The sequence below is a fragment of the Candoia aspera genome, chromosome 5 (assembly GCF_035149785.1).
Source record: "Candoia aspera isolate rCanAsp1 chromosome 5, rCanAsp1.hap2, whole genome shotgun sequence".
NCBI lineage: Eukaryota > Metazoa > Chordata > Lepidosauria > Squamata > Boidae > Candoia > Candoia aspera.
This window is the reverse complement of record NC_086157.1, coordinates 76,011,037-76,019,902: the sequence shown is the minus strand read 5'-3', so window position 1 is coordinate 76,019,902 and position 8,866 is coordinate 76,011,037.

Sequence of the window (8,866 nt, the reverse complement as noted above, 5' to 3'; positions counted from 1 at the left end):
TTCCAAGAAGACTGATGGTATGTCAAAACCTATTATTGGAAAATAAACGTTTTAATTTTTAATGTTATCAATTACCAATATTTCCATAGCAGAGGGTGGAATTGGCAGGCAGATCCTTGTCAAGTTTGTGAAAGAAGTACAAGAGACTATTAAAATGCACACAACACCCCCAACTCCAAATACATACGGCTACTAGATTTGTGCATGTGGAAATTAGCAAATCAACCAGGAATAGAGTATATATCAGTGAGAGTCCTCCTGTATCAGGCAAAAGACCTAAGTAGTCCAGCATTCTCTGTCACAAGTTCATAGTTCCCTTCCACTGGTGCTCTTTAGCGACTGGTACTTAAGATATGCTGCCTTGGCTGCAGGCTAATGTAAGTACCCTCAAGGTCAGTAGCCACTGACAGTCCTGCTGTCCATGGATTCTAAATTAGTAACCAATGTCAGCATCACATCAGAAAGCACCAAATGCCATTCCTCATATATTGAATAAAGAAGTACCTCTTTTTCTAAGTCTCACATTCAGCTTCAATAGATGTCTCTAAATTTTAACATTGTGAGACGAAGATAAACTTCTCTCTCTACATTTTTTCCAGTGTCATCCACATTTAAATATATTCTAGCTATACTTCTATTACTATAGGTTTTTGTAGAATTTTCTGGAAGGATTTTAAATTTTTGATTTTGCCTTTCAGTTTTACCTATGTATAGCATTGTCAGCATCCCAGTTGAAAGCACATGCTCATTCCAATCTCTTCACCTAATCCTCCTCTTAATTTTCAAACCATATAAAGGTCCAGCAAGCTCAGTTTTAAAGTCTCTACAAATATTTGTTTTTTTACTTTGAGACATTTTTCTTTTGATGGAATTCAGAAAATAGGCTTCACTTACAAGCTGTGTTCCAGTGTCAGGTTATTTAAATAATTTCCCATCCCAGCTACAAGATTTGTAACACTGTGGAGTCATGCAGGAGAAGCAAGCCCTTTTTGGGGGAGTGGGCAGACACTGATCACTGCCATTTAACGTATTGTTTTCATTAATCCATCTAATTCAAACCACATTGTGCAGGTTAATCATGGAGTTGTTAGGCTGCAAAAAGCTGTATAATAGTTCCCAGGGTTCAACAGCCCATTTGATGCCATTCAGTTTTGTTTCATTTTGTTTTTTGGACCAATATGCATGACTAGTAACCAGAAGCAATTCAGAGAGACAGGAAATTGCTACAGAGAGAGGTAAGGGAGAATGCTGCATTCTAGATTTGTTAAACTAACACAAAAGCAGCATTCTCTTCCCAGAAAGCTATAATATGACTGTCCATAATTGGAATTTCAGCTCTGCTACTGAATATATCACTATAAATATTAAATATCACTACAAGCCCATCTTTCCTGTTTGCTAAATCTCTATAAAACATAGAAATGAGTGATTATTTTCCCCAATCTCATTTGTGAAAACAGACACATATATATATGTAAGAATGCAGAATAGAAGTGTCCTTTGTGTGTATATGTGTGTGTGCATGCATACATACATACATGCAAAGGACCTCTTTATGCTATTCCACACTTTGGTGTTACTGTTCTTTCAGCAAAGGAGTCCCAAAAGCTTATCAAATAAGAGGCCAGTTGAGAAATTTATACAGCATAGCCATAAAAGTTAATTGAATCCAAAGCCTATTTGTGGAACATGGACTCTAAAGAGGTAATAGATACTACAGGGCAGGCTCTCCGCTTCTCTATTAAGACTCCTTGCTTGACTAAAAGACTCTGTGTGGAACAGTAGTTTTGATTCTGTGTAAGAGAAGTGCAATGGATAGCCTATGCTATAAAAATTGTTCTAGAATCCAGAGTATGTGAAGATGAAAACCAGTGATACATTTTGAAGGTGGCCCTAGCTGCAATCACTAAAAGCCAATGTAATACTGTATATATGCAATATATTTTGTAAACATTGTAAGAATGAAAATCAGCTTCTAATAATATGGACAGGACTAGACTGAGAATCAGCCAATCATACTTGTAATTTTCCTGGACTTATTCATCGTAAGAAATAAAATGCTTCTTCCATTTGAGATCTGGGGTGGGAATGCTTTTCATTACTAATTTAATATTTAGATGAAGTGTGGTAGGTGTGAAAAGTACAGGTGGTCCTCATTTAACAAGGGGTGAATGATCCATACAGTGACTGTTTGAATCGATTAGTAGTTACAATAGGTCCTTGTACTTACAGCCATTGCAGCACCCCCGAGGTCACATGATCATAAAAATTCTAAGAGCAATTTGCTACCTCGTCTGCCAGGTTACAGCAAGCAAAGTCAATGGGGAAGCCAGAAGGAAGTCAAGTCACAGTCATGCGAGGTCCTTGCTTAATTACCTGCACAATCCTTGCTTAACAATGGCAGCTGGGACTGCCTGAACTGCTGTTGCTAAGCAGCACGATCACATGGTTTTTCAACTTTCAACTGTGTCACTTAATGATGGAGTTTCCACTCCCAATTAGTGTCGTTAAGCAAAGACTACCTGTAAGAGGGTCATAATCTTTATGCCATATTATCATAAGAATTTACAAAGTTGCCTTTACAGCCATAATAATATTTGTCCATCTAGGTCACTGCTTATAATGAAAATATGAACCTAATGTGTGGCAATTGTACAGAAAATTAACTGCATTCTAGAAATCCTTAAGAAGGGATTAAAAATAAAGCTGATGATATAATTTGCTTACATAAATCTATGGGGTAACCATATTTGGAATATTGTTTATAATCACATACAATTCTGGACACTGCTGAAGGGCTTCAGAAAAGGCCAACAAAATTCTCTGTGGGCTAGATCAACTCTCTAATAAGGAAAAAATAGCATGTGAAGCCTTTTAGCTTCAAAGAAAGTAGGTAAGCAGAGCTCCAACAGAAATATAAAATCACAGATATAAAACAAAGCTAGATTGTGTAGTGGTTAAGGCATCAGGCTAGAAACCAGATGACCGTGAGTTCTAGTCCCACTTTAGGCACAAAGCCAGCTGGGTGACCTTGGACCAATCTCTCAGCCCTAGGAATGAGGCAACGGCAAACCATTTCTGAAAAACCTTGTCAAGAAAACTGCAGGGACTTGCCTAGGCAGTCACCAGGAGTCAAAACTGACTTGGAGGCACAAAAAACAGATATATGAATAATACTTCTTTATAGAATATAAACTATAGGACCACGGAACAACAGACTGGTGTAAGATTGGGAAAGGAGTACGGCAGGGCTGTATACTCTCACCCTACCTATTCAACTTGTATGCAGAACACATCATGCGACAAGCTGGCCTTGAGGAATCCAAGGCTGGAGTTAAAATCTCTGGAAGAAACATTAACAATCTCAGATATGCAGATGATACCACTTTGATGGCTGAAAGTGAAGAGGAACTGAGGAGCCTTATGATGAAGGTGAAAAAAGAAAGTGCAAAAGCTGGTTTGCAGCTAAACCTCAAAAAAACCAAGATTATGGCAACCAGCTTGATTGATAACTGGCAAATAGAGGGAGAAAATGTAGAAGCAGTGAAAGACTTTGTATTCCTAGGTGCAAAGATTACTGCAGATGCTGATTGCAGTCAGGAAATCAGAAGACGCTTAATCCTTGGAAGAAGAGCAATGACAAATCTCGATAAAATAGTTAAGAGCAGAGACATCACACTGACAACAAAGGCCCGCATAGTTAAAGCAATGGTGTTCGCTATAGTAACATATGGCTGCGAGAGCTGGACCATAAGGAAGGCTGAGCAAAGGAAGATCGATGCTTTTGAACTGTGGTGCTGGAGGAAAATTCTGAGAGTGCCTTGGACTGCAAGAAGATCCAACCAGTCCATTCTCCAGGAAATAAAGCCAGACTGCTCACTTGAGGGAATGATATTAAAGGCAAAACTGAAATACTTTGGCCACATAATGAGAAGACAGGACACCCTGGAGAAGATGCTGATGCTAGGGAGAGTGGAAGGCAAAAGGAAGAGGGGCCGACCAAGGGCAAGATGGATGGATGATATTCTAGAGCTGACGGACTCGTCCCTGGGGGAGCTGGGGGTGTTGACGACCGACAGGAAGCTCTGGCGTGGGCTGGTCCATGAAGTCACGAAGAGTTGGAAGCGACTAAATGAATAAACAACAACAAAACTATAGGATTTATAGCCATCAAAGGTAGGGATGACCATCAATATAAAACATCTTAAATTCATTGTGGCAGATCTACCACAATGGCTACCAACCATGATTTATGCATAATGGGACTGTAAGCTGCTCAATGGTGGTCAACAATTGGAACAGTATATAAACCTAGTAAATAAAATAAATCCACCCATCTAACTAAATCAAAGGTAATATATCCAAAATGGCAATTGTTAGGAATCAACAATGGAAGAAGGCTGACACCTTCATGTCTCTGAGCTTCCAAGATGCAGCTACCCAGCCCTGTATGACACAGAATACCTTTGACCTGATCCAGTAGTTTTTTTTTCCTATGTTCTTAAATAGTGCCTTATATAATATCTGACTTTTCAGGATTTTAGTTCTTTTCCTACTCCTGCTACCTGATCCTTTAAAGATGAAGTTTTCTGGAATTGATCCCAAGATGATCTTCATGCATGGAAAGTATGTTTTCAACCGTTGAGCTATGCCCCTCCCATACTTTACATGTCAGATTATGGGGGTATCTATCAGTTTGTGGCATCTAATTATGTGAATGCATTTTGTCATTCATTAGCAACTAGATGCTTTTAACACCACAGGTTTAGGCCTGGGATATATCTCTATTAGGTTTTGTTGTTTATTTGTTCAGTCGCTTCTGACTCTTTGTGACTTCATGGACCAGCCCACGCCAGAGCTTCCTGTCGGTCATCAACATCCCCAGCTCCCCCAGGGACAAATCCGTCACCTCTAGAATATCATCCATCCATCTTGCCCTTGGTCGGCCTCTCTTCCTTTTGCCTTCCACTCTCCCTAGCATCAGCATCTTCTCCAGGGTGTCCTGTCTTCTCATTATGTGGCCAAAGTATTTCAGTTTTGCCTTTAATATCATTCCCTCAAGTGAGCAGTCTGGCTTTATTTCTTGGAGTATGGACTGGTATGATCTTCTTGCAGTCCAAGGCACTCTCAGAATTTTCCTCCAACACCACAGTTCAAAAGCATCTATCTTCCTTCTCTCGGCCTTCCTTATGGTCCAGCTCTCGCAGCCATACGTTACTACGGGGAACACCATTGCTTTAACTATGCGGACCTTTGTTGTCAGTGTGATGTCTCTACTCTTGACTATTTTATCGGGATTTGTCATTGCTCTTCTCCCAAGGATTAAGCGTCTTCTGATTTCCTGACTGCAGTCAGCATCTGCAGTAATCTTTGCACCTAGGAATACAAAGTTTTTCACTGCCTCTATGTTTTCTCCCTCTATTTGCCAGTTATCAATCAAGCTAGTTGCCATAATCTTGGTTTTTTTGAGGTTTAGCTGCAAGCCAGCTTTTGCACTTTCTTCTTTCACCTTCATCATAAGGCTCCTCAGTTCCTCTTCACTTTCAGCCATCAAAGTGGTATCATCTGCATATCTGAGATTGTTAATGTTTCCTCCAGCGATTTAAACTCCAGCCTTGGATTCCTCAAGCACAGCATGTCGCATGATATGTTCTGCGTACACGTTGAATAGGTAGGGTGAGAGTATACAGCCCTGCCGTACTCCTTTCCCAATCTTAAACCAGTCTGTTGTTCCATGGTCTGTTCTTACTGTTGCTACTTGGTCGTTATACAGACTCTTCAGGAGGCATACAAGATGACTTGGTATCCCCATACCGCTAAGAACTTTCCACAATTTGTTATGGTCCACACAGTCAAAGGCTTTAGAATAGTCCATCAAACAGAAATAGATGTTTTTCTGAAACTCCCTGGCTTTTTCCATTATCCAGCGGATATTGGCAATTTGGTCTCTAGTTCCTCTGCCTTTTCTAAACCCAGCTTGCACATCTGGCAATTCTCGCTCCATGAATTGCTGAAGTCTACCTTGCAGGACCTTGAGCATTACCTTACTGGCATGTGAAATGAGGGCCACTGTTCGATAGTTTGAGCATTTTTTAGTGTTTCCCTTTTTTGGTATGGGGATATAAGTTGATTTTTTCCAATCTGATGGCCATTCTTGTGTTTTCCAAATTTGCTGGCATATAGCATGCATTACCTTGACAGCATCATCTTGCAAGATTTTGAACAGTTCAGCTGGGATGCCGTCGTCTCCTGCTGCCTTATTATTAGCAATGCTTCTTAAGGCCCATTCAACCTCACTCTTCAGGATGTCTGGCTCTAGCTCACTGACCACACAATCAAAGCTATCCCCGATATTGTTATCCTTCCCATACAGGTCTTCCGTATATTCTTGCCACCTTTTCTTGATCTCTTCTTCTTCTGTTAGGTCCTTGCCATCTTTGTTTTTGATCATACCCATTTTTGCCTGGAATTTACCACCAATGTTTCTAATTTTCTGGAAGAGGTCTCTTGCCCTTCCTATTCTATTGTCTTCTTCCACTTGCGCGCATTGTTGTTTAAAAATAATTCCTTATCTCTTCTGGCTAACCTCTGGAATTTTGCATTTAATTGGGCATATCTCCCCCTATCACTGTTGCCTTTTGCTTTCCTTCTTTCTTGGGCTACTTCTAGTGTCTCAGCAGACAGCCATTTTGCCTTCTTGGTTTTCTCTTTCTTTGGGATGTATCTTGTTGCCGCCTCCTGGACGATGTTGCGAACTTCTGTCCAGAGTTCTTCCGGGACCCTATCTACTAAGTCCAGTCCCTCAAATCGATTCTTCACCTCCACTGCATATTCCTTAGGAATATTAGTGAGCTCATATCTAGCTGATCTGTGGGTCTTCCCTAATCTCCTTAGTCTGATCCTAAATTGTGCAATAAGAAGTTCGCAATCTGAACCAGACAGCTCTAGGTCTTGTTTTTACCAATTTTATAGATGTCCACCACCTTTGGCTGCAAAGGATGTAGTCAATCTGATTTCGGTGTTGTCCATCTGGTGAAGTCCATTTATAAAGCCGTCCCTTAGGTTGTTGGAAGAGAGTGTTTGTTATGCAGAGTGAGTTGTCTTGGCAAAATTCTATCAGCCTATGTCCTGCTTCATTTTGTTCTCCCAGGCCACGCTTACCTGTAATTCCAGGTGTCATCTGACTGCCCACCTTAGCATTCCAGTCTCCTGTGATGAAAATAACATCTCTTTTAGGCATGTTGTCCAGTAGGTGCTGCAGATCCTCATAGAACTGCTCTACTTCAGCTTCTTCAGCATCTGTGGTTGGAGCATATATTTGGATCACTGTGATGTTAGATGGCTTGCCCTGAATTCGAATTGAGATCATTCTATCATTTTTTGGATTGTATTCAAGCACTGCTTTAGCCACTTTAGTATTAATTATGAAGGCTACTCCATTTCTTCTGTGGTTGTCTTGTCCACAGTAGTAGATCTGGTGGTCATTTGATGTGAAGTGGCCCATTCCAGTCCATTTCAGTTCACTGATGCCCAAAATGTCTATCTTTAATCTTGACATCTCACCAATAACCACATCCAATTTGCCCTGGCTCATAGATCTTACATTCCAGGTTCCAATGGTGTGTCGATCCTTAGAACATCGGATTCGCCGTTCACCACCAGCACCGTCGGCCGCTAGCCGTCCTTTCAACTTTGAGCTAGCTGCGTCGTCACGTCTGGGGCTAGTTGAACTCATCATCTGTTCCTCCCCAGTAGCATTTTGACCATCTTCTGACCTGGGAGTCTCATCTTCCAATGGTATACCGACATATCTCTGGTTGTACTGATCCATTTAGTTTTCACGGCAAGAATACTGGGTGCGTTGCCATTACCTTCCCCAGGGATCGCATTTAGTCTGACCTCTCTGTCATGATCTTCCCGTCTTGGGTGGCCCTTCATGGTTTAGCTCATGGCATCATTGAGGTGCTCAAGCTCCAGCACCGTGACAAGGTAACGATCCTTTGCTGAAGCTCTATTAGGTAACGATACCTAATTTTTCAAAGAAAAATAAACAAGATGTCCAGCTGTGCTCGTTACTCAGGGTTCCCAATTTATAGAACCATTTTTGGGTAATCAGACTGCAAAGGGCTTCTGAATTGACTGAACGTTTTCTATAGTGTCATGAAGCACATACACTTGCATCAATTCCACTTATTTTAAATAAACACTTGTTGTTGTTTATTCGTTTAGTCGCTTCCGACTCTTTGTGACTTCATGGACCAGCCCACGCCAGAGCTTCCTGTCGGTTGTCAACACCCCCAGCTCCCCCAGGGACGAGTCCGTCAGCTCTAGAATATCATCCATCCATCTTGCCCTTGGTCGGCCCCTCTTCCTTTTGCCTTCCACTCTCCCTAGCATCAGCATCTTCTCCAGGGTGTCCTGTCTTCTCATTATGTGGCCAAAGTATTTCAGTTTTGCCTTTAATATCATTCCCTCAAGTGAGCAGTCTGGCTTTATTTCTTGGAGTATGGACTGGTTGGAACTTCTTGCAGTCCAAGGCACTCTCAGAATTTTCCTCCAACACCACAGTTCAAAAGCATCGATCTTCCTTCGCTCAGCCTTCCTTATGGTCCAGCTCTCGCAGCCATATGTTACTACGGGGAACACCATTGCTTTAACTATGCGGGCCTTTGTTGTCAGTGTGATGTCTCTGCTCTTAACTATTTTATCGAGATTTGTCATTGCTCTTCTCCCAAGGATTAAGCGTCTTCTGATTTCCTGACTGCAATCAGCATCTGCAGTAATCTTTGCACCTAGGAATACAAAGTCTTTCACTGCTTCTACATTTTCTCCCTCTATTTGCCAGTTATCAATCAAAAACACTTGA